Here is a 14318-nt window from a genome sequence, read left to right as displayed (position 1 = left end):
TTGGAATCGACCGAATACGAGGATCTAGGCACTTAGCACCAGTTTCACCTTGCCTTTCGCCATTCTGTATTGCTGTGTATAATATTCCCACTGCTATTTTGAAATCATAAGATAAATCATTTGCTGAATTTTACTTGTATTTAAATATTTCTGGCATTTAAAAAAATATTTCGAATATTTTAAAATTATGATAAGGAACTGTTTCTATCCTAATGGTAAAAAATTCATATTTAAAAAAAATAATTTTAGTTGTTTTTTCCCCCGAAATTCTCTCCTTCCCCTAAGCTTGATCTTATTTCAGAATGATCTCTTTGTTATTTATCTTTATCAGATCCACGCATATTTAATATTGCTTTCTTTCAATATTTATTTAGAAAAAAAATCAGTAGATGAAACAATAAAAAAAATTAAATAAAGACGATTTATAATTCAATTTCATGTCACTAGATGCCGTCGTCACCAGATATAATTAAGTGACGAAAAATCAAGCTGTTATTGCAAATAAATATATTCGAATAAGTAAACGTAAACATTACTAAACATTTAATATACAATATTTATTACTCATTAAGTTATAAAATTACTGTAAATTCTAATCAATGCTATTGTACTTTTGCTGAATCGGTAAGTTGAAATATTTCATTGTCATGAGCTGATATGTGCTGCCATCTATCGAGCAGCGTACATATGTTGCAGACATAAATTTATCACCGCTGTAATATTTCTCGTTATTCTGAAGAAAAATTTTAAACGACTTAATAAATAGAGCACAGCGAAACCCATTGCACATCCAATTCAGGCTAGGGAATTTTGTTTCAAAAAACATCCCTGCCGATAATCATAACGCAAATTTGTGGGCGTCCTTCATTTGTAGATGTTGCTCGAACTAGATATGTTATCAATTTAACATTTACGGTGCCATCGCGAAAAAAAAAAGGTAATTGTGCACGGAGATATGAACGAGAGTAGATTTAACTGGAGCACTGCCTCCATGTTGAATTTTAATCAAACTAATTATAACAGGCGTAACTATGAGTTTCTTAAAATGACACAAGGACGTGCCAAGGAGTGATAGTTGCCGTAGGCGATGGGACACACCTTTCCGAACAGTAATATCTAAGCAAGAAAAATAATTGCTTTCTTATTATTTAGTACCCAAAAGTTCCATTGCGTGTCGCTTCAAGTGATCATTCTTGGGTTACCATGACAATTTTTTTTTTTTTTTTTTTTTTTTTTTTTTTTTATGAGAGAGTGTGATGCTCCATTTGTGTGAATGTCTTAAAACTCATTAATTTTTTTATCTTGCAAGGTCAGGCTCTTAATTAACAGGGCACGTGATTACCTATCCTACAGTGGACAGATGAGGCATTTCCTGAGTGGTTCATCTTTCTTCAGTAACGTTCAACGTTGTAATATATTTTGAGACATTAAATGTATAGGATTTAGACTTTTGGGTTGCAAGTGATTTTAAGTCAGTGTAGTTCATACTTGAAAATATTCGTTATTTTGCAAGAGAAGTAGGAACTTCAAGACGTCCTTGGTTAAATAAACTTTCTTTTCTGTATTACTTATATTTGTCAAAAAAAAAAAAAATCATGAAAAAAGCTTCGAAATTATAACATAATCAGAAGGGTGAAGCAAGATGCTTTTTTTTATTCCCCGTTTTCTGATAGGGACGAACTGAAGAGGAGAAATTTATGAGCTGTGAGCTCTCCCTGAGGGGGGGAGGGGACGGAGATTATTCGTCGTTGCTAGTATTTAGGATGGCTTTTGGCCTCTTGTGTTTGAAGAGGTCTATTTCGTTATAACTTGCAGCATGTTTCACTAAGTTCGTTGGGGTGTGTACAGATCTTTAAGAAGAATTTTGCCGCTGTAGATTGCAAGTAGGAGTAGATGTAAGGGATGTTTGTATCTCTAGGCAGTTGTACGTTTCTTACAAACCATGGTGCTTCTAGGATCATGCGCAAACACTTGTTTCGTACTCTCTGTAGCTGGAGGATGTTGGTGTTGGATGTGTGGCTCCAAGATGGAGATGCGTATGTCACTATGGGGCAGATTGTCAGCTGATAGAGGAGCACTTTGATTCTGGTATTTAGCTTGCTGTTCCTGTTTATTAGAGAGTAGAGCTGTGCGATGGCATTAGATGCCTTAACGCATGAAGCTTTGATGTGTGGGTTGAACGTTAATCTTTTGCCCAGTATTACCCCAAGATATTTTGTTTCTGTTTAACAGGGAATTTTGGTGTTGAATAGCTAAAGGTCCCCTTTGGGTGATACCGGTCTTCTGGTGAAAAGCATCGCTATACTCTTTTGGGGATTCACTTGTTATGTACATTTGGAAAACCATTGTTCTAATTTTTGCAGATTTTCTTGCAGTGTTTTGGTGACGAGATGTGGTTGTAGAGATCTGGCTAGTACTGCTGTGTCTTCTGCATAGAGTGCTAAAATGGATGACATTGGGTTGTGCGTGATGTCTGCCGTATATATCCAGGAATACTGCTGTAACGGTAGATTTTGTAGACATGATTGATGTCCAAGTTCTCGTATGCAGGGCTACACTGTTTTTTCAAGATTTCTTGCTTTCCTTCTGCTTTTTCTGAGTCCGTGTGTACGAGGCACCGGTCTGACTTGAGCGGAGGGAAGAGATTTGTTTTTGTTTCTGAGGTTTCTTAATATCTTCCAGATGGAGTGTTCGCCAGGTGATATTGAGGCTAATTTGGCTTCCCATGTTTCGTTCCTGTGAGCTTTAAGTGCTTCTCTAAATTCATTGATTTACTTGTTGAGGATCTTTTTTGTTTTGAGGTGCCCGGGTGTTATGGTACCTTTTCCTTTCTTTGTTTTTGTCCCTAATTAAATTCATGATGTCTTCAGGTAGTCGATTCGTCTTAAAGGTGGTTGTAGTAGCGGTTGCAGCCTTTACGGCTGTGTTGATTTGCTGGGTCAGACTTTTGACAGCATTTTCAATTTCTTTTTTTGGAGCTGATGTGAGGGACGGGTTAATATATTCCGGCAGTACTTTTCATAGTTTCTTCCATGAGATGAAGGAGTGGGGAAGGGGGGAGGCGGCAATGGTTCTTGCTTTCCCAGCTGGAGCAGTATTGGGTTGTGATCAGATGTCAGTCGTTTAAAGAGGCTATACTGTAGCTTAATATTTTGCAGGATAGCCGTAGGTACTGTGATGTGTTGGTTCGATGGGACCTGCCACCACTGCGTAGTTTGAACTGGAGTAGCTGAAGAGGATGTGGCCGTTTCTGTTGGTGGTTTACTATTCCATGCAGAGTGTTTCGTATTTAGTGATATTCATTTATGAGGATGATGTCTGCGTTGTATCTCACTGTGAATTCCTGGAGTTCCAGAACCTTGTTTTTAAGGCCATTTGCGTTCCACGCGATGATCTATAGAGAACTTTGGGTGATTTTGTTTCTATGCATTTAAGAGAGCTGTTAGGATTGGGTTTCTTGTAGAAATCTTTTTCTGGGGTCTTAAGGGGTTGGATTTGCAAAAGTCCTGCAGCATATTTGCGAGAGAGGTTGTAATGATGGCTGCGAAATTTGGGTGGCATTGTTCCTGTGTGGCCTTTGTTGAGCGGAATACGTCTGCCGTTTGTAGTTTGCTCCGATCGGGGCTTCAGGTTGTAGCAGTTTGTTCTCCGTCGTATTTTGTCGACCTCTGGGGGCGGGGGGGTTGATGAGCTGGGAATACTGTTACTGGTTTTTGTAGACTGGGAGAGAAGGCAGATTGTCTGTTTTTTGGGTGTTGTATACATCCTTTGTAGTTTGATAGGTGAGGGCCATCGCAGTTTGCACATTTAGCAGGGGTGGTTTTTGGCTTGGTGCAGGACTTTTGCACCAAGCCAAAGCGCCTTCATGAGTCTTCGGTAGTCCAATATAGTAGCGTGCTAGATTTTGGTGCCGTCGTCTAAATTCTTAGCTGCATTGTACGCTATCTGTAGAATAGCCATGGTGGCCCTTAGTTCTGTCCACCTGCTCTTTTGTCTTAGGATAATTGGAGGAACTTTCTCTTTAGTGGAGGCAGGGGAGTCAAAGTTGTGTTCGTCTTCGTCGATACCTTCATCCTTGGGTAGTTCTGTAGTCTGTGTTTTGCGCTTTTTCCGAGTGTGGGTCTCACCTTGGTCCTGGGGGGGGGATCACCAAATCCAATTTTTACTCTGCGCTGGCAGTATCCTCGCTTTCGTCATCGTCCCTCATTGTGGAATACAGGTTCAAGGAGCCTGGCCATTCCACTTTTGAGTAGTTTTTTAAAGTAGGCTTAGCGTCAGTCCTCTGTCCAATGTTTCTATCAGAGCATCGGTGTCTCTTCCGTTCATTGTTAAGTCTAGTAGGTGTTGATTTGGGGGGGGGGGATGGAGTGGTTCGTGACCTGCCTTGTCCCTTCCTTCCACGAAGTGTAGACTGGCAGCTGAAATCTCCTTCGGGAGACGGAAGACTACTGACGGGCACAGGGCAGGGAACATGCATGAAACAGCCGAAAGCTTACCTTTGCCTTGGCGAGTACTGATAGGAACATAGGCTGTAGAATCTTCAGAATCGTAATCCTTGAATCTCCGAAAATCGTAATCTATCTCAATCACTCCGTCTAAATCTTCTGATGCTGACGATACCTTACCTTCTGTCGCCTCCACTCTCATCGAATTTTCGTCAATCAATCACTCGCTTCGAAATTATTATTATTATTTTTTTAAAATCTAGATGGTTGAAGTAAGAATGCTTTTCATCTTCCCAGTTATCTGTAGAGGAGAGTGTAAGGACAAGGTTTATTGAGCTATACAAAGCTCTGATTATGGCAGGAGGGTAACAGCAATAGCCGAGCCTCAGTTAGAACTTCATTGGCTACAGAAATTGCCATCCTCCAAGGGTATTGGATCGAATGAATCAATCATCGCATTTCACGTTCGATTGCTTCATCCCACACCAATATTGGAACAGAAACAAAAGCATACATATATAAGCAAAATTAATACATTATAATTAATGGTGTTGTTTAAGTATTATCTTTAATCATAACATAACAAAAAATATTTAATAAAATAAAGAGTTATGCAAAAATTATATAAATTAACTGGATATTATATTCAGCATTATTTCAAAGCCGAATGCAGAAAAGCGAATGTCTTCTATAAGGTCCGCGCTAGGTCAACTCGTAAATGCCGGCAAGTGTATTCCTTAAGCTCTCTGGTCAAATTTCGTACGAAACTTTCATAGTTTCTGCATTCGGCTATGAAATAATGCAGGATTTAATATCCAGTTGATTTATTAAAAAAAAAAAATCAGCTAACGCCTTTATATTCCCGTATACGGGAGTAGGCGAGGCCATTTAGCCCTATCTAACTTTTGGAGACTGAGTGGGCAGTTCAATCTCCACTGGTACCCAATCAGAGACAGATGGCCCAAAGCTATCACTAATTAAGCGGTACGCAGTGAAGAGAGACGGCTTAAATGTGCCGCCATCTCGTGGTCCCTAACCCTAACACAATATATTTAATGTCTGAAATAATGTGGGTTCTACGGTCGATTTTCTTGAGTTTACAGGACGAAAAACCTGCTTGCCCGTGCCAGAGATCGACTAACTCGGGAACCGGTCGAAAAAAGGCTTAGAAAAATTTCCTCTAGTCGCCGACTAGACTCGAAACCAAGTCTTCCTTCGTGCGGCCAAGCGCGGTGGTGTGCAAACGCCACATCCACTGAGCCACACAGGCTCTCCCAGTTGATTTATATAGTAATATATTTAATTTTTTTCTCCTTTTTTCTTAAAGTTTCTTTATAAATTTATTGTAATGAAACAAACTTCGTTTTGACAAACACACGATATACTCGGAATAATATAACGTGTGCATATTTTAATAAATTTAATTTTATGGCAAAAGAAAATCAAACCTGACCGGTGAAAATAAAGCTAAAAGCAAAGAAAGGTCAGTAATTTTTTCCTTTTTTTTTTTTTAATTTGATAAATGAGAAGGAAAAGATATTTTTTTGGTTTGTTTCTGTCCCAATATATTAATGCAATTTATTTAATGGCAGATATAATTTCGAGTGAATTCGTTTATTTTCTAGTGCGTTTAAATTTTATATATTTCTTACGAGTCTTGAATTATATAATTACGGCACATTAAATTGTATTTGTTTTACTAGGAATACTGTAACATTGATTCTCTCACTCCAGTTGTTTGTTTAAAAACCGAAATCAAACACAGAAACATGATTTTTATCTTTGAGTATCAGACCCTGCTTAGTGGAGTCTTGAAGTGGATCAGGTCTAACCTAAGGCAAGGATTCAAGATATTCAAATCAACCTAATTACATTGTATATATAGCATTATCAAAGCATACAAACTCATGGGCCTTTTTTTTTAATAAATGATTCTTTGTAACTTTATTTGGCAAAAAAAAAGTCTATGGTACGTGCAAAAAGGACTACCTAGGAGAGCGTACAACATTTATGCCAATGACCAACCCATTTATCCTAGTACAACAGCTTTGTATATGCAGCTGTTGCAACACAAGCCTCTAACTTCAATACGATTGAAAATAAGCGGTCACTAGCTCTAAACAAAGAAAAATTTTTACATGCCAATTTAGTCAGAATCTACGTATGCCTGTTTCTCCACAACAATCACGAGCTGATAGAGAATTATGAAACAGTACGGTGCTAACACACCGATTAATAAAAACCTAGGTTTTTAAAACCAACATTAGTGAACGATCTCTGCCAGATTTGTGTTATAGCCCAAGAAGCTGTTAGGACTATTCTTATATACTGTAATGAAAGATGAATAAATACGTATCGACAAAATCCAGTCGGAACCACTTAGCATAGCAGTAAACCACAGTCAGAAAGAATGGGAGTTCATGTCTCTCATCATTGGCCTTTGGAGTATAAAGAGTGCTGAGGGTCAGCAGGTAGTAAGAGGGGAAGAGAACGAAAGGTACAGTATGATAGTAAGAGATAATAAAGAGGCCTCAGTCAACCTTTTAGCTATGTAACCAAGAGGTTGTGGGTAAACGGTCCGCACACGTCATCTCTTTCTCACCTGTTCTAAGAAAAAAACATACTTTACTTTAAAAGATATATTTCGGTGATTCCACCACGTTTTTTATTATTCAGTTATACAAAATACTGAAATGATATTCCCGACAAGTTTCGTAAATCGTAGGATTTACTTCATCAGGGGGTAAATAGTATAACTTAAAGTTTAAACAAGAGAATTAATAAATACAAATCATAACCGTCTGGCTATTCATAAAACTCAAATAACAGAATGCAGATATATAACGTTATTGACGTTGAACAATACTGGACGATGTCACGTGTTCTTGTTCTCGTTCATACAGTCCGAGCTCAGATTGAGGTAGATTTTTTATTACAGTTGACCACATTTGATGGAGAATTAAACCTTGATTTTTATTGCATTGGGTTGGGTTTTTTAGCATATTAGCAGCTTCTTTAAATTTTCTTATGTAGCAGTTGTTTTTTATGTATGACATCGTCGTTTTTTGCCAGAGTACATCGTGTCCAGTGCAAGTGGTATGGAAAGCAAGACCCGTTTTTTGTTCTCTTTTGTATTGTACGTCTTTTTGGTGTTCAGCTATGCGTATTTCTCCAGATCTTCCTGTCTGTCCTACGTAGCAAATCCCGCAAGAGCAATGGATTTTGTAGACTCCTGGTTTTTTAAGAGGATGATGAGGTGGTTTTGGTGGATGTAGGAATCTTGAGATTTTTTCCATAGGAAGGAAGGCTACTTTTATGTTGTGTTTCTTCATTAATTTGGCTAGCTTATCTGTAACATTTTTGATATAAGGAAGCGAGATTGCGTTTTTGTAATCCTGTTTTATTGTGTTGTTAGTTGGAGGCATTATGGATCTCCAAAAACTCGTTGACAGAGTATACATAGAAAGCCAAAGAATGGGAATAAATATAAACATCAACAAGACAAAATACATGAGCATCAGCAAACATCCAGCCTCATCAATGAAACTGACACTCAATGGGAAAAATATTGATCAAGTGTCAAGATATAAATATCTTGGTTGCTGGCTTAATGAACGGTGGGATCCAGAAATAGATATAAAGACAAGGATTGAAGTTGCACGGCAGTCCTTCATGAAAATGAGAACACTATTCTGCAATAAAGACCTAAACATGGAAGTCAGATGCCGAATGCTGAAATGCTACGTGTGGTCTATTCTGCTCTATGGAGTTGAAACATGGACATTGAAGGCGACAACCATCAAGAAAATCGAAGTCTTTGAGATGTGGCTATACAGAAGAATGCTAAAGATATCATGGACAGAAAAAATTACCAATGAAGAGGTCTTAAAATCCATTGGCAAAGCTAAACATCTTGTACAAATAATCAAGAAACGAAAAACATCATATCTTGGACACATCATGAGAAACAGCAAATACCAACTTCTACAAACTATTTTGGTAGGAAGAATTGATGGCAAAGGAACTAAAGGAAGAAAAAGAATATCATGGTTTGACAACATCAAGACGTGGACAGGAAAGAGCAGTGCACAACTGCTCAGATTAGCACAAGAGCGCAGTTTGTTCGCCAAGATGGTCGCTGACCTTCGATAGAAGATAGCACAATAATAATAATAAGAAGTTGGAGGCATTTTTACTTTACCCCATAGCTTAAACCAGGTGTCTGAAGATGTCATCTCCTAATACCTATTGCTCTATATAAAAAAAAAAAAACGTGACTTAAATTAAATTAAACCAGGTGTCTGTAGACGTCTCCTGTTCCTACAAGAAAGAAAAACAATTTAAACTTAAATTATATAGGATTGAATTTTGGAACTTAACTAATTAGCTTAGTGCCGAATTAAAGGGGTCCATTGTTTTAAAGGTGGACTGAGGAGAAAAAAAAAACACCTGAGAACGGAGATTTGGGGGAAGAACCTGGTCCGAGTGATGCAGTTCACAAGGAGTCGAACCGCCTCGACATAAACCCTCGCAGCTCGGGTTCTCAGGCCAACCCCCCTCTTGTTTGTTGAACTGTAAGACCTGTTGGGTTACCTTATAGGAAGAGACAGGGTTTTATTTGCCTCTGTATAAGGAAACATATTATGGGTGGTTTGCACCATTTGTTTACAAATTTGTAATCTCCTAGGAGATTCCTTTCTTGGGCTAGAAACTGTGGCAGATAGAAATAGGGACTCTTGCGTAGATTACGCTTTCGTCCCATATCTGGGACTTTTTCCGCACTTTCCAGATGTGATATTTGATCACGTTGATCAGAAAAATTATGAATTTTTGGATATCTAGGACTTTTTCCGCACTTTCCAGATGTGATATTTGATCACGTTGTCACGTTGATCAGAAAAATTATGAATTTTTGGATTTTTCTGACCAAATGGTGGAATTGCAAACAGATGTGCGACAGGTAGAAATATCAATCAACACCAAAAACAGCCTCAAAAGTAGTATTATATAAAAGATACAGATCTCCTCAAATGTGGTGAAATTATATTTTGCTATATTATAGAACCAAAAGGATATAATTTGAAATAAGAAGAAATTATATTAGAGAATATTATAGATCCATCTATATATTATAGCTGAATATATGAAAAACATAAGTTAGGAAGGTCACCGATAGTATGAAACTGTAAGCATAACATGATAACATAAACCTCTGGCGGAAGGTTACATTTTCATTAGGTCTTCAGTAAATTTCGAAACTTAAGTTTTAATCCATATTTGGTTATAAAATACGTACGAATGGATCTATAATATTATTCAATAATTATCTGATTTATCTCACTCTTTCAGCATGACTCCTTCACAGAAGTTCCTCTAAATTTTAATATAATCACAATTGATGTATCCGTTATCACATGAATATTTTATCTCTGTTTATTAAATGTGAATTCTACTATCGAAAGGTTAAAAACATATAGCACATTTTGATACTAAATGTGGACTAAGAATTAAACAATCAGGTTTCCCTGCTCTGGGGACGCCCTCTACTGGTAGGAGAGTAGCGAGTCTCTTCGAAAATTTCTTCCATTTTCATTCGACTAATCCAAATCAACATTCCAATATCTAAAAATATTTCAAGACATCATTGGCTTTTGAAAACTGGTGAATGCACTTACACTGCATGACCTTAGATAATGCCGTGAGATATACAAGAAAACGAGAAGGGAAGATACAATTATAATTACACAGAAAGCGTGCAACAACATAAACATTGAAGATAATGAGCTCTTTTAATAACTGTAATTAGGCTTAGTGAAACTGGCTGAACTGCATTCCGTGCAGCAGTTGTTTTCAGCAGAATGTGGAAAGCTTAGTCGATCGGGTGTAACTGAATAAACAGACTTCAGAAGAATATTGGAAGCCAATTATTTCACTTAATTCTACGAAAATAAAAACATACAACGAAATAATTAGACACAAATAATTAGACCAAGCATTAATAACTGCTAATTGTAATAGTTTAGTTGGCATCCACTTACTTTAAAATTAAAATAGTGTACATAAATAATAAAAAAAGAATAAAAATTTAAAGAATAATTGAAAATATACAAAACATACCAGAAAAGATGGTTTCAAAATTCTTTCATTTCAATAAATGAAAGAATTTCTTAACTGTGGATTCACACCATACTATATTAATAATACGAAATATATTAATTTTAATATAACAAGCTAATGCATTCTGGGGAATGAATCAAATCGACCGTGAGATGCGGTGATTGATTCATTCAATCCAATATACCCTTGGAGGGTAATGGGTGGCAATGCTGTAGCCAATGAAGATCTAACTGAGGCTCGGCTATTGTTGTTACCCTCCTGCCATGATCAGAGCTTTAATTGCTCAATAACACCTTATCCCTATCCTTATCTCTACAGATAACGGGGAATATGAAAAGCATTCTTGCTTCGCCCCTTTAAGCCAGTCCTTATAAGGACTATAAGGAATGCATTCTGGGCGACAGGAAGATTGTTAGATGGATGATACCTTGGGATGGTAATGGATGGCAGTGCTGTAGCCAATGAAGTTCTAACTGAGGCTCGGCTATTGCCCTGCTGCTATGATCAGAGCTTTAATAGCTCAATAACACCTTATCCCTACACTGTTCTCTACAGATAACGGGGAAGATGAAAAGCATTCTTGCTTCGCCCCTTTAAGCCAGTCCTTATAAAGACTAATGAATTCTGGATTTAGAAGGCGTAACGTCATTGGCTTCGTGGCATTTTAACTCAGATTTTAATGGAATTAATATAATTTTTTTCCATTTTAATCTACTCGTAATTTCATTTTGTTCCAGTGTAAGGGGGGGGGGATTGGCCTGAATAAACGCGGCCTGTTTACTAGGTTTTATCGATTTTTTTTTTATTCTTCGTATATATATATATATATATATATATATATATATATATATATATATATATATATATATCCATTTATTGTTACAGCCAGATCAAAGTAGTTTCCTGAGAGCTTATGAGAACATAACTTTTAGCATCGGAATTGCCTCGGTTTGCACTATAAAAGACGAACTCAGGAATGAGTCCACATACATAGAGTAATACATTGAGATTTACAAAAAAAATGGAAGAACTACTTGGCTTCAATTGAAGCACATTTTATTATGTGTATTATGCACATTTTATTATTTAATAATAAAGAATATGCTAATTATAATATAGTATTCGATATATTAATTATAATAAACACCAATGCATCGATACTTGAATGGAATTTAAACGTCATTTTAAAATTTACACCATTATGTTAATTATAATGGAAAGAAATATTATATTTAATTAATTGATTTTGTTTCTTTCTATTTTGTCTTTGATAGCAAGATAAAAATGCTTGATTTTTTTAGAATTTTTCTGCTCTCTTACAAATATTGCACATATAGTAAGTAGTAGACAGGATCGAAGTTGATTGTGGGATTACTGCTTGTTCATAGAATATAATATTGAAATATTTATATTCTGTTCAATTTTATTCTAGTAATTGATAATAAACCATCTACAATTTTGGCATGTGGTATATAATAGACCTAAAGTACTGCGGCTACTTAGGAAAATAAAATAAATCTTATTTGACGAACTTTATTATAACAAAAATGCCACGCATGGCACATATCAATTTTTTTTCACATATTTGCCAAAAATATTTATCCATTTGTCCTGCCATAGCATATAACAGCTAGATAATGAATCAGTGTTAAATCGTTAACTAGAAAACGATATCAATGTTGTCAGAAATTGCCCAACTAGCCTAATACTCTTTCTCTAATCCAAAGAGATTGAAATTCAGCACAGTGCAAGATTATAACTGTGTGGGATAGTGTAGAATCATCATAACCACGCATAGAAATATGATTCAGTACGGATCATATATGCTTAAAGTTAATATTTTCTTTATATCTTTCTTCGTCACCCCCGCTCCGAACGCAAACCCAACTCTTCGAAAACTTTGGCGGTTGTTTTCGTATCAAGAAACTGACACCAATCCATTGTTGAAAGGAACAGTGTTCCTCGCGCGTCATTCTGATTAAAATTCATGAGTGCACGAAGCTGATGTGTTCTCATTATATCTATCATTAAGAATAACTGCAGAGAATGAACTATTAAGAAAAATTAATTGCAGCTAGAAGACGTTTTGAATATTTAACTAAATATTATCTCTGGAGGTCTCGCGTTTCACGCTCAGAGCGAAACAGTAATCTAGGAAAGAAGATGGAGCAAGGAAAAAAAAAAAGTGACGGACGAAGATTTATCGTGAGAGTTCTTGAGACAAGAAAAACTTTAGATGGGCGCGCGCACACGCACACACACACACACACACACACACACACATACATCGAACATCCATGCCTCATCGGTCCTGTCAAAGTTCTTCTCTGGTTTCTTAAACATTCATAGTTTCATCTTCCAGTTGCCTATTTGATTTCACAGTACATTAACGGAAAAGAGAAAAAGATGAATGATTTCTGATGGGCAGCTTTTAAAGTAGTAATTCTCTATAATTCACTAAAGTTCCTGTCAGCTCTTCAAAAAGTAAGAGAGATACATATAGATATCCCTCAACTTTAATATATATATTATATTAGATAATAAATGAGAGATAAATATATAAAATATAGAAGATATAAAAATAATAAAAAAATACAATATATAATAATAATAATTAAAAATATCAAATCATTGAGATAAAATAAAAACATACAGCACATCCAGGAAGTAGAAAGAATGTCATATTCCATGTCAAAACAGGGGCGAAGCAAGAATGCTTTTCATCTTCCCCGTTGTTTGTAGAGGACAGTGTAGGGATAAGGTGTTATTGAACTATAAAGTTCTGATCATGGCAAGAGGGTAACAGCAATAGCCGAGCCTCAGTTAGAACTTCATTGACTATAGCATTGCCATTCATTAGCCTCCCTGGGTACCTATTTCAGTCGCCTCGTACGACATGCATGAGCTACATTGGGGCTATTCTTATCCCAGCCACCACACGGGAGATTCATGTCAAAACACAATTCCATTTGAACAATTGTACAAAATTTATAGAAAAATTATCAAGGTGCGAGAAATTATACGAAAACACTATTTTGAATTTAAATATATATAAATGAGAGATAAATATATAAAATATACAAGATATAAGAATAATAAAAAATATACAATATCTAATAATTAAAAATATCAAACATTCAATATAATAATTTAATTATAATTAAAAATATCAAACATTCAATATAATAATTTAATTATAATTAAAAATATCAAACATTCAATATCAAAATCATTGAAGATAAAAAAAACCTTTTACAAAATAACAGGAAATAGAAAGAATGTCATATTCCATGTCAAAACATCCTTAAAGTCCTTAAAAGGAACTGGCTTAAAGGGGCGAAGCAAGAATGCTTTTCATATTCCCCGTTATCTGTACAGGACAGTGTAAGGATAAGGTGTTATTGAGCTATTAAAGCTCTGATCATGGCAGGAGAGTAACAGCAATAGCCGAACTGCAGTTAGAACTTCATTGGCTACGGCATTGTCATCCATTACCGTCGAAGGGTATTAATCACCGCATCTCACGGTCGATTCAATTCTCCTCAACCATTCCTTATCCTTATAAGGACTGGCTTAAAGGGGCGAAGCAAGAATGCTTTTCATCTTCTCCGTTATCTGTAGAGGACAGTGTAGGGATAAGGTGTTATTGGGCTATTAAAGCTATGATCATGGCAGGAGGGTAACAGCAATGGCCGAGCCTCAGTTAGAACTTCATTGGCTACAGCATTGTCATTCATTACCCTCCAAGGGTATAAT

Source organism: Typopeltis vanoorti, chromosome 11 (genome assembly GCF_054136105.1).
Source record: "Typopeltis vanoorti isolate ZY-2024b chromosome 11, IOZ_Tvanoo_1.0, whole genome shotgun sequence".
NCBI classification, from domain to species: Eukaryota; Metazoa; Arthropoda; class Arachnida; order Uropygi; family Thelyphonidae; genus Typopeltis; species Typopeltis vanoorti.
The sequence above is the reverse complement of the archived record's forward strand: the minus strand, read 5'-3'. Positions refer to the sequence as shown.